The sequence below is a fragment of the Lasioglossum baleicum genome, chromosome 8 (genome assembly GCF_051020765.1).
Source record: "Lasioglossum baleicum chromosome 8, iyLasBale1, whole genome shotgun sequence".
NCBI lineage: Eukaryota > Metazoa > Arthropoda > Insecta > Hymenoptera > Halictidae > Lasioglossum > Lasioglossum baleicum.
In genome coordinates this window covers 5,326,851-5,345,424 of record NC_134936.1, presented here as the reverse complement: position 1 = coordinate 5,345,424, position 18,574 = coordinate 5,326,851, and the positions used below count along the sequence as shown (strand labels likewise).

At 40.3% G+C, this 18,574-nt stretch overlaps 1 long non-coding RNA gene across 1 annotated transcript in view; it reads right to left on the bottom strand.

Annotated features, from left to right (window-relative positions):
- LOC143211182 (uncharacterized) overlaps positions 1 to 16,832 on the bottom strand; it is a 41,081-nt gene extending 24,249 nt beyond the window's left edge. Inside the window, exon 1 of the long non-coding RNA XR_013009407.1 lies at positions 16,420 to 16,832. This is a non-coding gene — a long non-coding RNA (uncharacterized LOC143211182). The remainder of the gene's footprint in view (positions 1 to 16,419) is intronic.
- Between the last annotated feature and the right edge of the window lie 1,742 nt (positions 16,833 to 18,574).

Below are 18,574 nucleotides of genomic sequence, written 5' to 3'. Positions count from 1 at the left end.
CGTTACGACATCGCGGCGTGCCACCGACACTCGGCTGCCGGCGCGCCGGGCTGCACGCGTCTAGCTCGCGCTCTGATTGGTCCGTGTTTTTCGTTAATAACTCGTTAACGAAGCCGCGGACGACATTTTTTCAAAGGAAAATGTCGCTTGAAATGATCCCAGGAACCTCCCATTTTCGGCTCCGGACCTAATTTTGAGACACCCAGTATATAAATTGATTTTATACACACAATTTGATCTTCTGTCTTCCTATAATAAAAAAATACAGTCATAACTATAATTACAATAGAATTTCATAAAATATTGAGATTATTGCAAACTCATCTTTTTTCGCGATGATGCTCTAATTTTATTGCTTCTCTCGAATGTCCCCAGACAACCAGGGCTGCACCGGGCAGCAATGTCGCGTTTTGGATCCCTGCTGCCGCGAGGCTGCACCAGGGTATCGCCACTCAATGTATTTTTCTGTTAGCACGGAAATCGAACGCCATCTGAATTTTGTGTTACATAACTAACGGGTAAACGCGGGAATTTTAAATCCATACTACCCATTCCTTGCTAATTTATAATTTTTATTTGAAAATAAAACAAATTAAAACATTTTAATACATTTTAAATTCAGTATATTGAATATTGTAACACTTACAAAAAGTATATGTACAATTTTCTACTTATTAATAAATTCAAACCATATTATCAAGCGCGATAACACTGTTTCATTACAAATATTGCAAATTAAACATTATTTACAAACTTTTTCACAATGAGAATACATCAAATGCATATCACAGCAATTAACAATGAACTGGCTCAATAAAAAGCAAAACAATGTATAACACACATCCACACATATCGTATATCTCGTAACACACATCGAGATCGTACAACACACATCGCAACTCGCAGAACATACATCGAGATCGTATAACACGAGATATAAGATGTGTGTTACGAGATGTACGATGTGTGTTACGATATATACGTTGTGTGTTGCGAGATATAAGATGTGCGTGGATGCGTAACACACATCGTATATATCGTAAGACACATCGAGATCGTGTAACACACATCACCCACATCATATATCTCGTAACACACATCGTATATCTCGTAACACACATCGTACATCTCGCAACACACAACGTATATCTCGTAACACACATCGTACATCTCGTTACACACATCGAGGCGTACAACACACATCGCAACTCGCAGAACATACATCGAGATTGTATAACACGAGATATAAGATGTGTGTTACGAGATGTACGATGTGTTACGAGATATACGATGTCTGTGATGTGTGTTACGATATATACGATGTGTGTTACGAGATATAAGATGTGTGTGGATGCGTAACACACATCGTATATATCGTAACACACATCGAGATCGTATAACACACATCACACACATCGTATATCTCGTAACACACATCGTACATCTCGTAACACACATCAACATTGTATAACATACATCGCATATCGCAGAACATACATCGAGATCATACAACATACATCGCATATCGCAGAACATACATCGAGATCATACAACACACATCGCATATCGCATATCGCAGAACGCGAGGGTCATCTGCCCTTTCTTTGCGCAATCAACGATCGGCTCAGTGGCTAGACTACGACGAAGATTCAAAACACTTACCAAAGCCACAGTTGCACCAAAAGAAGGTCATGGTGATAGTTTGGTGGTCTGTGGCCGGTTTGATTCACCACAGCTTCCTGAATCCTGGTGAAACCATTACAGCTGAAAAGTACCGCCACCAAATCGACGAAATGCACAAGAAACTTCAAGGTTTGTGTCCAGCACTGGTCAGCAGAAATGGTTCTATCCTTCTCCACGACAACGCCCGGCCGACCCTTCAAAAGTTGAACGAATTAGGCTACGAAACTATCTCATCCACCATACTCACCAGATCTCTCGCCCACCGATTACCACTTTTTTAAGCATCTCGACAACTTCTTGCGTGAGAAATGCTTCAAATCCCAGAGAGATGCTGAAACGGCATTCAACGAGTTTGTCACCTCCAGGCTCCAGAATTTTATTCGACCGGAATAATAAGATTCTCCAACCTAATACATTGAAACCGTATATTTTTGTTTACAACTGTTTACAACGTGCACCAAAATACTGGCATCAATTCCATCTGGCGGACTGTTTGAGAATTACTCTTGCAAGTAGTGATATTTCGTGTTACAGTACTAAATTCGTGCTAACAGTTCTCCTATTAGAGTGGCGATACCCTGGGCTGCACGGAAAACGGTAGGGGATTTTGCCTCACCGTAAGAGGGCAACACAGTCGCGCCAATTGTAGGATGGATGTAGATGGATACTCTCGGAAAGAATCAGAAGCTTCGGGGAAGGTACCGAAGAACGTAGCCTACTCTACGTTTTACTTGCAACACGTGGTTAGGACTTGGAGATAAAATTCACTGCAGAATTTGTAGTTCAACGAGAACCATTTAATAATATTTTATTCACCCGGTAGTGACGTCCGTCGTAACCGTACGACGGAGAATATATTACAAAAAGAGGTAAGCCTCAAAACACAGTACGACTGGATATTGGTGTTCAATACGTCTGGCTCTACGAACTGACTATTTTGAACTGCTAGGGATGCCTAGCATAACGGTCGCTACGAGAGACGGTTGGGAGTAGGACTGCCAACTCCCTATCGGTGATCTCCCTAGGCGCGACCTAGGGGAATGGCGACACGAGCGCCATAATCCCTACACACTCCCCCCCGAGTGTGTACGTGCAAACTTATGACGCTACACAACGATATACAAGCTCGCAACGCTGGGGATACAGCAACAATATAACAATATTATAACTATGAACTATTTACAATGAGTGCGCACTACATCTACTATACAAGTTGTTCTTACAAACTACGCGATTGCTATTTACATGTATACAACAGGCTTACAACTAAATCGGCGATATTAACTCGGCGGGACTGTTTGCACAGTTTTCGCCCGTGAATATGTTCGCAGCGCATTCCGTTGATTCGAGTCGGAGGGTTCGCTAGACGAGGTTGCTAATTCCTCTCGGAAGTGATACGCTGGTTTCACATTTTCTATCGAGACGGAACGCGGTTTTCCGTTGACATCGATCTCTAGAACGCGGTCGGTAGGGCGGCTTATTACTTTGTACGGGCCTGAGTATGGCCGTTCGAGCGCCTTTTTATTCGTACCGGCGCGCAAGAATACATGTGAACAGGTGTCTATATCTTTAAATAAGAAAACACGCTTTTTATGACGCTGTCCTACGGGAACAGGTTTAACACTGCGCATGTGGTCTCGAAATTCTTCAATAAACATTTGCGGATCCGCGGGACCGTCATCGGGGAGTACGAACTCGCCCGGAATTCGCAACGCGGTGCCGTATAGATATTCGGCGGGCGACGAGCCCGAATCCATAACGTTATTTCGAAGACCAAGCATTACGGTAGATAACACGCGTGACCACGTAGGGTTCGCGTGACACATAATCGCAGTTTTGAGGCATCGGTGCCATCGTTCTATCATTCCATTCGACGCTGGATGAAAAGCGGTCGTCCGAATACGGTGGCATCCGGATAATTGTAGCAGCGCGGTGAAAAGTCTCGATTCGAATTGACTGCCCTGATCGGTCGTGAGAGTTTCAGGGGCGCCGAAACGTGAGATCCAGTGATCTACGAACGCTCTACATACGGTAGTAGCTTCAATATTCGCGAGCGGAACCGCCTCTGGCCATCTCGAGAAACGATCTATCATGGTCAGGCAGTAACGATAGCCTTCCGATATCGGCAACGGGCCGATAATGTCCATGTGGACATGACTAAAACGCTCATCGGGAGCAACGAATTCCGCTGGTTTTACATGGTTATGGCGCGTTATCTTAGATTGTTGACAATCTAGACACTCTTTCGACCATTTCGCGATGTCGTGATGCATTCGCGGCCAAACATACCGCTTTCGGATCACGCGATCGGTAATTTTCGCGCTCGGGTGCGCGGGTTTGTGAAATTTATCAAAAATGGCCTAGCGTGACGGGCCCGGAATGTATGGACGCAATACTTCTCCTTCTAAATCGCATAAAATCGCAATGTGAGAGGGTCCCCACCGAATTCGCCGTAAAGCTAACGAGTGATCGGTAGAGGCCAATAAACTTTTCAATTCGTCGTCGGATTCCTGCAATCTCGCGAGCTCCTCCAAGGAGATATCTGCGGCAAGGTGCAAGGTATCTACACGCGACAGCGAGTCGGCGACGACGTTTTCGGAGCCAGGGAGATGCTCGATATGAGTAGTAAACTGTGATATGAATGATAATTGCCGAAGTTGGCGAGGCGATGCTTTATCGGCGCGTTGCCGGAACGCGTACACGAGTGGTTTGTGATCAGTCACAATTACGAAATTTCTACCTTCGAGGAAATGCCTGAAATATTTGAGCGCTTCGTGAACAGCGGTTAACTCGCGATCATACGCGCTGTAATTTCTTTGAGATGGAGTAAACTTGCGAGAAAAGAATGCCAAAGGTTTCCACGAATTTTGGAATTTTTGTTCTAACGACGCTCCCATTCCAAAATCGGACGCATCGGTAACGAGACGCGTTACTGCATCAGGAGCAGGGTGATTTAGCAAGGTCGCGTTGGCGAGGTCAGATTTGACTCGTGCAAACGCTTCCTCGGCTTGAGAAGTCCAGACTATCTCACGTTTGTCATTTTTCTTCGACTCGCAAAGATATTCGTGCAAGGGTGCTTGCACGTCAGCGGCGCGACGAAGACTGCGTCGGTAAAAGTTGACCATACCCAGAAATCTGCGTAGGTCAGAGACTGTTTTGGGCTTCGGAAAATCCTGAATGGCCTTAACTTTTTCGGGAATAGGTGCAGACCCGTTCCGATCAACTACGTGTCCCAGAAACTCGAGACGGGACTTGCCGAATTCGCATTTGGCCAGATTCAGGTGCAGCGCGTGTTCCTGCAAACGTTGCAGAACAATGCGGAGGTGACGCTCATGCTCTTCGAGGTTCGAAGAAGCGATGAGGATGTCGTCGATGTAGGCAAAGACGAAGTCGAGGTCTCCGAGGGCACGATGGATGTACCGTTGAAATGTCTGCCCGGCGTTACGGAGGCCGAAAGGCATCACGGTATACTCGAAGAGCCCAAAAGGTGTTATCACGGCGGTTTTCGCGATGTGCGACGGCGCAACCGGAATCTGCTGATACGCTCTCTGAAGATCGAGCTTGGTGAAGATCGTTTTATTGTGTAAATTGACTGAGTAGTCATGTAAATGAGGAACTGGGTACATGTCGGGAACAGTCACCGAATTCAAACGACGATAGTCGCCACATACCCGCCAACCCCCATCTTTCTTAGGAACAAGAAGGATGGGGCTAGCCCACGGGCTACTCGATGGACGACATGTTCCTTCAGCAACGAGCCGTCGGAACTCGGCCTTAGCCACCTGCAGTTTATCGTGCGTCAGTCGTCGCGCACGCTCGGCTACGGGGGGACCCTCGGTCACAATATGATGTAAGACGTCGCGCGGCGAATCGCAATTCGATTGCGATGGTCCTATCACTCCCGGAAACTCGGAGAGTATTCCCGCGAACGGAGATGCGGGATCGATCGATTTCACGTTGAACACCGGCGAGGTTCTGACTGTGCAGACAGTGGAAATTCGCGTCAACGGATCGATCAATTTACGATGACGCAGATCGACCAACAAGCTAAAATGATTTAGAAAATCCGCGCCTAGAATCGGGTACGGTACCGCGGCGACGCAGAAGTTCCAAGAGAAGGCACGGCGAAGGCCTAGATTCAAATTGAGTCGCTTCTCTCCGTATGTATTGATCGTTGTCTCGTTTGCCGCGAACAATTTTAAACCGGTCGCACGTTTTTTCGCGGCCTCATCAGCCGGTAACAGAGAGATATCCGCTCCCGTGTCGATCAGAAACGTAAGACCGAGGTCGCGGTCACGGACATGGAGACGATGTGATGTAGCACTCAGCGCGCTCGCCTCCACGCGGCTAGTGCATATTAGTTTCCCGCCTGCCACGAGCAGGGTTTTACGAAATGACGTGCATCGCTTCCGTATTTCCGGTGCAGACGGCACAATGCGGAACCGCGCGACTTGGAACGCGAACTTTGTCTCCCACGGGAAGTAGTTCTACGGCGCCCGTCGCGGGAACTGCGTCTCACGATACTGGTCAGTTCGGCCAATTGATTCGCGAGACGGTCGACTTTTGCTTCAAGCTCGCGGTTTGAAGAACCTCGAGAAGAAATTGCGGATGCGACGGCATCCGATGCCTCGACATCGCGTCTAGAAGAGTCTCGCGGCGAAATTGATGAAATCGCGACGGAACCCGATGCTTCGACAACTTTGTCGGCCAATTCAGCGAATTCTTGCGGGTCGGTAATCTTGGACATGGCCAAGACTGTCCTGATTTGAGCAGGAAGCTGCTCCATGAAAATCGTGCGAATTATGTCATCCGAACACGACCCGTCGTTTAAGTTGCGAAGTCGCATCAATATTTGTGAAGGTTTTCCTTCCGTTAGCACCTCGCCCTTTAGAAGTCGGCGTAAACGCGCTTCCGCCGACGTGGAGAAGTTTGAAATTATACGCGCTTTTACCTGATCGTAAAGATTCTGAGGCTGCGGTGACAAAGAGAGAATATCTTTTATCGCGGCTATTTCTTCAAACGTTAACGCGGATATAACAATGTCAGCCATCGTCTTTTGTGTGGTTATGCGGGCAGCGGAGAGGGACGATTCAACTTGCATGAACCATAGTGAAGGATCCTCCCGAAAGAACGAAGGTACCTTTGGTACGCGATATGAATCGACGTGCTTCTCGAGAAGCGATTTCAAGATTTCCTCAGTACCCGGAAGTGGTGCCGGCGCGGTCATTTTGATTATCTGCGCGCGCACGCGATGCTAATTCACAGGACCCGCGGCGATGGGTCTTACGCTATCACGACGGAACTGAACGCGCGTCGGAGATGCAATGTGCCATGGATTCTACCGGAATCGCGATAACGAATGTTAACGGCTAAACTAGACGCTCGCACTTACGGAAGTCGCTCGCAATCTTCTATGCACACCGGAATCCACCTGTGGAACAGCTCCTTCGAGGACCAAGATGGCGGCTTCCCAGCGGCGTGCCTCGTGCAGCAGCAAAGATGGCGGACAGGAAACGTCCTTCCGACCGCGTGGCCTGGCAAAACAGCAAACCGGTACTCGAGTGCGTCCTCCTTGAGAGATCGTGGCGTCGGCGTGACGCTGCACTCTGCTTGGCTGGATCCTCGGCGCTCCTCGATGAAGGTGCGTGCCAGCCAGAATAGCTGCAGGCACGGGATGTCCCCAAGACCGCGTGCTGACGTCCTTCCTTCTGGTGATCGGCGAGATCACGACGGCCGACGGATTCAGATCACGTCGGGGTCACCAATTGTGGGATGGATGTAGATGGATACTCTCGGAGAGAATCAGAAGCTTCGGGGAAGGTACCGAAGAACGTAGCCTACTCTACGTTTTACTTGCAACACGTGGTTAGGACTTGGAGATAAAATTCACTGCAGAAATTGTAGTTCAACGAGAACCATTTAATAATATTTTATTCACCCGGTAGTGACGTCCGTCGTAACCGTACGACGGAGAATATATTACAAAAAGAGGTAAGCCTCAAAACACAGTACGACTGGATATTGGTGTTCAATACGTCTGGCTCTACGAACTGACTATTTTGAACTGCTAGGGATGCCTAGCATAACGGTCGCTACGAGAGACGGTTGGGAGTAGGACTGCCAACTCCCTATCGGTGATCTCCCTAGGCGCGACCTAGGGGAATGGCGACACGAGCGCCATAATCCCTACACAATGTTTCGAATGCCGTACGCAGCGCCGTACAGGCACGTACAGGCCTTGTACTAGGGGGCAGGGGGTCTCTCGCCCCGGTAAGGTCACCGACGAGATACTATTAACAGAGAGTATATGAGAGTGCTCTCGCCCGGGTTTTGGCCGTGCCGCTTTTGTCTCCACATCATGTTTAGCCTGGAACAGCTCCTACATCATCTTTAGCATGGAACAGAACCTACATCATCTTTAGCAAGAAACAGAACCCACTTTACTGTTAGCACATCTGACGACATCTGTGTCGCTCGAATATTTCTCTTACGCCCTCTAGGATATATTCTGACTGGAGTGAGAAACAGGAGGCCACCAGAGGCCACCACAGAAGACACTGTATCGTGTTAGCAACGCGCCCGCGCGCTACACTCACCAGCGTACCTTTACTATATCCGTGTGCGCTGCTTGTGCGCTTATGCCAGCCACAATCTATTTTTAGCACTTGCCATGTTGCCATGTTGTATTGCTTTACGGCGGAAGCGAAACTGAAATTCGGCTGTCGAGCCGTCGAGCGTATGAATCGCAATCTGGAGCTAGCATTCGGGTCCCCGTGCAGCGGGGATTTTTTTTTAATTTTTATTTTTCATTAGTTTTTTAATTACATTCTTTAACCTTCCAAAAAATTAAAAATGTAAAAACTATGTTCAAAATATGTATTCATTTTAAATAGAAACGTTTTGTTACTGTCATAATTGCATTAATAAAAATTGGTATATGATCGAGAACAGGTTGATGGTATTTATTTGGACTGATTGGAGAATACGAAAATGCAGGAAGTATTTTTTAGTTTATAAATCAATTTGTAGATTTATTAGTTGTCAAACAAATAATAAAATAAATTGCATAATATATATAAATTGATTTTATACTAGCATACACAAGTTTATTTATTAAAAAATACAGTCATAACTATAATTATAATGGAATTTCATAAAATGTATATTGAGGTTATTGCAAACTCATCTTTTTTCGCAATGATGCTCTAATTTCATTGCTTGTCTCGAATGTCCATTTCCTTCCGAGACAGTGGCGTTTTTAGGTGTAAATAAAAAATGTTGATATAATTATATCAATTTTAAAATATATCATAATTAAACTACAATTATTCTAATAACGTGGAATGTAGTACATATTAAGTTTTAGTTACCCGGATTTTCTTCTTCGACGTTAAGCACTCTTTACTGCTTCTCGTAATTTACGTATATGCAACATTAGGGTGGACCTTATTTTTCGACCATGAAATTTTTTTGGTCCCGTAAACCAGAATTGTGACAAATGTTGAGAAAATGGTCTGGAAAAATTTTGGGGCCGTTAGGATCATGGGAAAATGAGTTTTTAATGGAAAATGAGAATTTTTTAAATCATGACATAAATAGACGTTATGATATATCGTTGAATTTGTCTTTTTTCTCTTTAAGAATCCATATATAGCATAAACAGTTGTTGATAGAAAAAACATCCGTGACCTTGAAAACTTTAAATAATGACTTTGAAAAATTTTTTTTTCTTTGATACTATATCCACCTCCTTATATATATACTAAAAATTTTGTTTGAAGAGTTTTTTCATATATGTATACATAACTGACAGAGATATTATATATAAATAAATTCATTAATACGCTCCAATCTACAAAAGAACAAGAAAGCGAGCTAATAAAAACGTGGTAAAAATAGTTCTAATATCGGAAAAAGAAGTTATTATGAATAATAAGTAGTCTGACTGAAACATGGACTGAAGGTGGTCAATGATACCGCTGAACGGGGCGTTAAACTAATGGAGGATCATAATAAAATTTTATCTAGAAACAAAGAGGAGAAATAATATATGTATACTATACAAACTGTGATGGAATGTCGAAAGCAGTATCCTGACGCCACAAAGCAGAATTTGTCAGAGGATTTGTAAATATTTTTTAATATAGCGAGAAACACCTGATCAATCCCTACATGATTAATTGCATTTTTAAGACTGCTTGTTAACTGGGAGTTATTAAATTTTTCATTTTCCTCAGAGTCAGTAAGTTCTTTATTTTTTTCAAAGTCATTAAGTTTTCCATTTTTCTTGGAGTTATTAAATTTTTCATTTTCCTCAGTGCCGTCAAGTTTTTTCATAGAGTCATTGAAGTTTCCATTTTTCTTGGAGTTATTAAATTTTTCATTTTCCACAGCGTCATTAAGTTCTTTATTTTTCTCGGAGTCATTAAGTTTTTCATTTTTCTTGGAGTCATTGAAAAGTCCCTCTTTGTCGTTTGCGCGCTGTCGTAAAAAAAGTTCTGGTATGTTGCTAGTCTAAAAATATGAACAATGCTATTTTTCAGTTTCTCTAATAAATCTGCATTTGTCGAATTTTTGCGTGTTTTTCAGTTTGTGTAATTAACATTTTGAACCAAAAAATCGGGAAAAAATCTCAATTATCAATTTCAATTAAATGCAATTATATGATTAAATTAATGCAAGTAAATGGGAAAAATTGACCGAAAATTGAATGGCGCAACGGCTGTTTAAATTATTCGGAGGACTACCTCGTCCGGCTAGACCCATCATTCCAAATTGTAATATTCCAATATTTCAGTATCATTTTTAATATTGTTCAAGTACTATTTAAAACTATTAATGAGTTTTAACAACAAAATATTTTAAATGGAAAAGTAAATTTTGACAAATAAGATACGATTATAGCAAGCTTGCTATAAATGTCGAAAACTCGAGTCTGGCCAGAGACATTCAATTTTCAGGAAACACTATTCTATGATGACGAACGGAGAAAAGGGAAGTGAAGCTCGAGGGTTTCGGTCGCCGTGGAGTGGAGAGAAACATTGTAACATGATACGGGTCGGGTCGGGTATATCGGTGTAAAATAACAGAATATTTTTTAAGAATTATTATTTTATATTAAAACGTTTGTAGCTCATTGCAACGTCGACCGATTTTGACGAAATTTTCAGAATATGTTTAATTGACACAGATTTACAAAACGTATTTTTTAAATTTTCAATGTCGGCCCATATAAAGATGTTGTAAAATGCAATTTTTAGTAAGTAAATAAATACGTATTTATTTATTTATTTCAGCCTCGTGGCCCAGAAATTGGACTTGGATTATAATTCTCGAAGCCATTCATCCCTCTATTTATCCATTCATCCGTTCCTCCACCCATTCATCCATATCCCATGCCACATCAAATACCTTATTGTCTATGTTGATCTATCCCAATGTCTCCCCGCTAATCCTGCCTCTCTCTTGATTATCCCTTGTGATTAATTCTTTCCTTTTTTTCTCTATACTCCTAACCCATTCTACAATTTCTCCCACTCTTTTCTCCTGTACTATCTTTTCTATACCTATGTTAATTCTTTCTACCCCTTCACAGTCTTCTGCCAGGTGTTTTAGTTTCCCCAAGTGTCTCTCATTTTTTCTACAATTCCGATCAGTTGCTATTTTTGAAAAAATTATTTTCACATCCTGTACTAAACTAATTGTTCTAGCTTCCCAAAAAGTTCAAATCGTATAGTACAATATTAAAAAAGTTATCATTTTTAGAGCGTCCGAAAATTTTTGCGAGTCACAGTATGTACATATATCGCGCACAGAACACAATTCTTCTTTCTATTAAATCGCATTTCTTAGGTCAAACAATTGCGTTTTGTAATGTATAATAACATGTAATAATAAAGTAAAATGTAATAACGTTAAAAATTACTTAATATACACCCGCGGTAAAATCAATAAGTATAACTTTCCTCCTCACAGCAGAAACGTCGAGAAAAGTTTGACAATGATGTCCCACAATAAAAAAATCTGAAAAAAATTGACGACACTGCCTGCTGTAGTACTTTATCAAGGAACCAAACAGTAAAAAGCATGTTTTCATATTTTCTAGAAATCTGCATTTTTCCGATTTTTGGGGGGTTTTTCATTGTTTACGACCACAGTTTGCAACCAAAAAATCTGAAAAAATTCTATAAAATGCGTCTTAGGATCCAAAATATGTAACATTTTTTTTAGAATTTTAGAACGTATTTGAGACCGGAAAATTGCGCTCGACTGTGCAACAGGCCTAACGATTCTGGAGAACCGATTACACTGTCCAACACCAAATTTGTTTTCAATATACTGTTGGGTCCTTGTTATAGAGTTTTTTGCGCTGATTCCGAATCTGTCCTTAATTTTTCTCCTATACGCACAGTTTTTGAAAAACATGGCTTTGAAAAAAAAACATATTTTTCAACTTTAAACAAATATTGTGGTTATTATAAAAGATATTGAATTGTTCTTTACAGCAAAAGATTCTGTAGACTTTCCCGAATACAGTGATATCCAATATTACTACATTATGATTGTTTAAACATGTTTAAACAATGATTAAAGACGAAGAGACACTACTTTTGCACCAATTTTTGAGGATATTTTTCAATTTATCTCAAAAAATTAGGGTCCAGCGGAAAATCGAACTATACCACGCGATAGAGCAGACTTTTATCTTGAGAAACCACCCTTTCAAGTTTGTAACGTCGACGTTTTTTTCGAACCAGAAAACAAAATAACTTCGCCCGACATGAGCCACCAGTGGCGCGGCGAGGCGGCCTTCGTCGCCGATTTTCAATTGTTACTTCCAACAATTGCGTCCGTTGCCGGTTGCGGCCCGCGCGTATTCTTATGTTTTCACTTTTGGCCCACTGCAGTCCGCGGGGGTTCCTCATCTCACTGGTTTAAATAAATAAATTTATATATTTTTCTATTTGTGAATTATATTATTCTAATAATTTATTGTGAAAATAATTGTTTAAATAAATAAAAACAAATAACAAATTTGCATAGATTATAAAAATCTATTTATTTTAACAATAAATTATTGAAATAACAATTCAAATAATGAATATGGAAACAAATTATAAAAATTTATTTATTTAAACAATTATTTTAACAATAAATTATTATTGAGAAATAACAATTCAAATAATTAATATAGAAACAAATTATAAAAATTTATTTATTTAAACAATTATTTTAACAATAAATTATTATTGAAATAACAATTCAAATAATTACTATAGAAACAAATTATAAAAATTTATTTATTTATAAATTGTTTAAATAATAAATATTAGGTCGAACACAATATAGAATACAGAATGACAGAGAACCGAAATCCGGAACCGAAATCCTGAACCGAAATACATAATATCGGTTCTCCTAAATCGTAACCGTAACCGATATAAGCCAGAACTGCCAGCCAGTACCGATATTCTCGTAACAGTTATAAGTGTTATAACATAACATCATTTCGGTTCTTAATAACTATTTCAAATAGAACCGAAAAATAACAGTTTAAACAGTTATTTTCATAACCGTTCCAATCCCTGTCTGTAGCGTAGATTTACCACTATTTTAATATACTATACGATTTGAACTTTTTTTGGAAACTAGAGCAATTAGTTTACTGCAGGATGTGAAAAGAAGTTTATTAAAAAATTGCAATTGATCAGAATTATAGAAAAAATACTAAAAGTTGCGTTTTACAACTTTTTAATGTGGGTCTATCTATACTTAAAATTTAAAAAATACGTTTTATAGATTTGTGTCAATTAAAACATATTCTGAAAATTTCAGGGTAACCCTGAAGTTATTCTTCTAAATTTTCGTAGAAAAAATTGGTTTTCACTTTGGTTTAATTAATAATAACTGTGCCTAAAAATATGAAAAAAATTGGAGACAGTATTGATGACAGTAAGTACTTCATCACATTAAATTAATTTCCAAGATGGTCGCTTTTAAGCTTCGATATAAAATCTGTGTTTCTTCGAAATCTTCCGGCTTTTTTATTTTTTACAACTAGAGTTTGCAACAAAAGCTCGGGAAAAATTAAAATACTTCTATGAATATAATTTATATTATTAGAGATTTATATATTAGTTACATATTTTATTTAAAACAATATAAATTGTATGTCATAATCCTGGCCAATGATGATGTAGGATCTGATCCAGTCTAAAGATGATGTAGGATCTGATCTAGGCTAAAGATGATGTAGGATCTGATCTAGGCTAAAGATGATGTAGGATCTGATCCAGGCTAAAGATGATGTAGGATCTGATCCAGGCTAAAGATGATGTAGGATCTGATCCAAGCTAAAGATGATGTAGGATCTTGTCCATGCTAAAGATGATGTAGGAGCTGATCCAGGCTAAGTACTAGACTAGGGGGCAGCACTATATGGGCACGGCCAAAACCCGGGCGTGAGCACTCTCATATACTCTCTGCTATTAAAGACTGCCAGCCCCTGTGCTATTCAGCGAGCCCGGTAACCGGGCGCAACGGGCGCGGGGATAACGTGAAAGTTACAGTGATCTGATATACCACAGCGCTAAAAGTTCCACAATCGACGAGATATTCGTCAAGTTGAAGAAGAATGATATAGTAGAATGCTGACATTACCTATTCTGTAATTGCCTTATAATTAGGGCTGCAGGCGAGCCGAGCTAAGCTCGAACTCGACTGGTCGAGTCGAGTCGAGACTCGATTGGTCGAGTCGAGTCGAGTACTCGCACGAAGCGAGCGGCTCGCACGATGCGAGTAGCTCGCACGATGCGAGTAGCTCGCATCGATGCAAGCTACCCGCATCGAAGCGAGCTACTCGCGCCGACGTCATCGGCTCGCATCGGTGCGAGTTACTTGCATCGATGCGAGTACTCGACCGGCTCGATCAATCCAGTCGAGCTTACCTCGGCTCGCACCGATCCACAGTGCGCCGGAATGCCTGTTTCTTGGACAAAATTCAATAACTTTTGTTCTGTTTATGATAGAGACATGAAACAAAGTGGGTTTTTTTATTTATATTGAGAGCAATCACAATATGATATTATTATAAATATAGTATTTATTTAAACATTAAAAAACGATATTTATAAACAAAATTTTGTTTTATTGGTGGTTTTCAGTAGATATATGAATTCGCAGTTCAGTTCTTCCGAAACTGAAACTTCGTATTAAATTCTGATTGAGAACAAATTTTTTTCATAAATAGCTACTGATCGGAATTGTAGAACAAATACTAAAAGTTGTATTATACAACTTCTTTATTTGGGCCTGTATTGAAAATTTAAAAAATACGTTTTGTAGATCTGTGTCAATTGAACATGTTCTGAAAATTTCGTCAAAATCGGTTGATGCAAGAAAAAACGACAGGCATTGAAAGATGTAAGAATTCTTAGATGTAGGCTGAAAATCGTGAAATCTGCCATTTTTACCTTTTTTAAACGTTTGTAGCTCATTGCAACGTCGACCGATTTTGACGAAATTTTCTTGCTTTCTGGTTCGAAAAAAAACGTCGACATTGCAAACTTCATAGGGCGGTTTCTCAAGATAAAAGTCTTCTCTATCGCGTGGTATCGTTCGATTTTCCGCTGGACCCCTATTTTTTGAGATAAATTGAAAAATATCCTCAAAAATTTGTGCAAAAGTGGTGTCTCTCCGTCTTTAATGCTTGTCTAAACATGTTTAAACAATCATAATGTATTAATATTGGATATCAATGTATTCGGGAAAGTCTACAGAATCTTTTGCTGTAAAGTACAATTCAATATCTTTAATAATAATATCAGAATATTTGTTCGAAGTTGAAAAATGTTTTGTCAAAGTCATGTTCCTCAAAAACTGTGCGTCTAGGAAAAAAATTAAGGACAGATTCGGAATAAGCGTAATTGTGGAACAAATTTGGTGTTGGACAGTGTTATTAATTATTATTAGGACATTAATTTTTATTTATTTAATCGTATGTGTAATTAATGTAATATCAACATTCTTTTATAATAATACATCAACATTCTCACAAATACGAAAAGCAGTCATACTTATTACAACTTAATTCTGTGCAAATATGATATTTTTTTCTTTTTTTTACGCGGGGAGGTGGAAAAACCTTGAAAAGGCACGAGGTAGTGTGGGATTTTCAGCCACTAAAAAACCACCACCCGTTCTTCCGCTGGTTTTCCGCGATACTTCCGGTTGGAGCCGTTTGGTTCTCACTTCAATATTATCGCTACGCTGAAGTCGGCGCCTACTCGTCTCTGTTCTACTGGCGAATAACAACAACATTAATAATAATAACAACAACAATAATAGTAAGAATACTCTGATAACAATAACAATATAATTGATAAAAGTGATACATGCCTTTGCAGTACAATCTATGATTTCTGGTTGGCAGATACAAAACATAGTTGCTCCACTTTCTCCGATAATAGAGACGTCCTTCTCTCTGTAACTATATTGCCCGCTAGTGAAAATAGTCGCTCGCTATATGCTTGTGTTGCGGGAATACCAAATAAATTTCTAGCAACTATTGATTCCGGTGCAATCAATTTTTCCGTTAAGTATGTGTCTATTTGGTGTTGCAAAATATTAATTGGTTGGCCTTCGTTCCGAGCAACATTTTTGAAGAAACTAAAAAGGCTTTGTGATGATGCTGATAATAATGCTTCTGCAAAAAAATATTATAAAATATGTACATACTATTATATATTAAATACAATCTCGTTCAATTTTGTGATTCTTTTAGACTATCCAACGTTTTCATCTGCAACGCTTGCATCATTTGGTACAGAAGATTTGCTATATATGTTCGAAAATTTCTGTAAAATGTCCTTTGCCTCTTCTTTCCTCTCCGTTGGGAAGAAGCAATTTTTTTCCATATTCTTCTATTTCGGCCCACTCGCGGATTGTGATCGGGTCGGGCATCCGCGGTTCGCACCGTACAGTGTGCAACGCTCGACGCACGTTGATTAACCTGTTCGTCAATTATTAATTTTAACGGTGTCCTTCCCGCATATTGCGCCAACTATTCACATTTGAGTTTTTCATTGGCCGCGGAAGACCGATGAAAATATCGAACTATTCTTCGACATTTTGTCAATAAAGCCACTAATTCCGTGCACGGCTTAATAGCATCTTTGATAACCAACTGAAAAAAAGTATAAAATTTAGCCGTTAAAACATATTGTTCATTGAGATAATGTCCACTTCGTTAAATAATTGTTATTAACATATTTTTACTTGTAAATTATTATGAGCGAACCATGGAATTCGCTCCCATATACGACTCAATCGTACAGCTTTTACTATAATTGCAGCATTGTCCGTTACAAAAAATATATTAAATTCTTCGTTAAGCAGGTTCCATTGTCTAATTGTATTCTTCAAAAATGAATTAATATGTTCACCGCTGTATGATTCGGTGACGTTGCTTATTTTTAGTGTGAAGTTTTGTATAGCGAAGTTGCTGTTCATATAGTGTACCGTGACGGATAGGTAATTTTCATTTGATCTTGAAGTCCATCCATCCGTCGTGAAAGCAAAAGTTTCCGTCAAAAAAATTGAGAAGATTAATTGAAGATTACAAAAAACATATACACACTTCACTATTATAATTCAATAAAAATATTCTGACTTACAGTTTGGATATCTTTTTCTATTATCGTCGCAACGATATCCGAGAGAGTGGTACGACTGGGTAAATTGTACCGCGGCTTTAACATTCGAATTAAATTTTTGAATCCACTATCATTGACCATACAGAACGATTGACAATCAGCTATTATCATCTCAGCAATGGATGTAGTAGTTTTTTTCGCCCTTGCAGAATTGCTTTCCAGCATGCCTAGTTTTCCTCTACATATATTTGTGACATTACGTCTGGTGTGAACTTCTTCCTCCCAGTCCGCGAAATATACATCACGATGCACACTCTTTCGTCCCTATTTATTTTGGTAACTCATTTCCAAACTATGCATTCTTCTCTTTCGAACACTGTCCACCGCCACAGCATTTGCACTAGACGCAACTGCAACTATCTCTGTGTTGTCCACTTCTATGGCACTGTTTGTACTCGCGCTATCCATTTTGTATAATTAAAAAAAAAGTCAATTAACGATGTACGGCTCGTGATGACTAAACTCTTCGAGTACGATACAATGTTATCTTGGCGATCGTCTCGATCGAAGTTCGACGATGATCGCCGACTCGGCGACGCCGGTGCAACATTGTATCATACTTTTAAGAAGGAATGGTCGAAATAACGAACGAAGAGCCAGTCTTTCGCTGACGATCACAGAGTGCAGTCATTCCGAATCACGAGCAGTGCATCATTAATTGTGTCTTTTTTGAAATTCTACAAAATGGATAGCGCGAGTGGAAACAGTGCGATGGAAGTGGACAACGCAGACATAGGTGCAGTTGCGTCTAGTGCAAATGTGGCGGTGAACAGCGTTCAAAGGAAAAGTACAGTTTGGAAATGGTTCACCAAAATAAATCAGGACGAAAGTGTGTGCAAGCTTTGTCAAAAGGTATTTAAATGCAAGCGGGCTAGCACAACATCGCTAAAACGGCATGTAGAATGCCAGCATCGTGAAGTATATGTCGCGGTACAGCAGCAAGAAGTCCCCACCAGACGCGATGTCACAAATGTGGATGAAAACCTAGTCATGCTGGATAGCAATTCTACAAGGGCGAAAGCAATTACTACAGCCATTGCCTTGATGATCATACGTGATTGTCAGCCGTTCTGCATTGTCAATGATAGCGGATTCAAAAATTTAATTAAACTGTTAGAGCCGCGGTACAATTTACCTAGTCGTATCACTTTCTCGGATACCATTATACCTACCATATA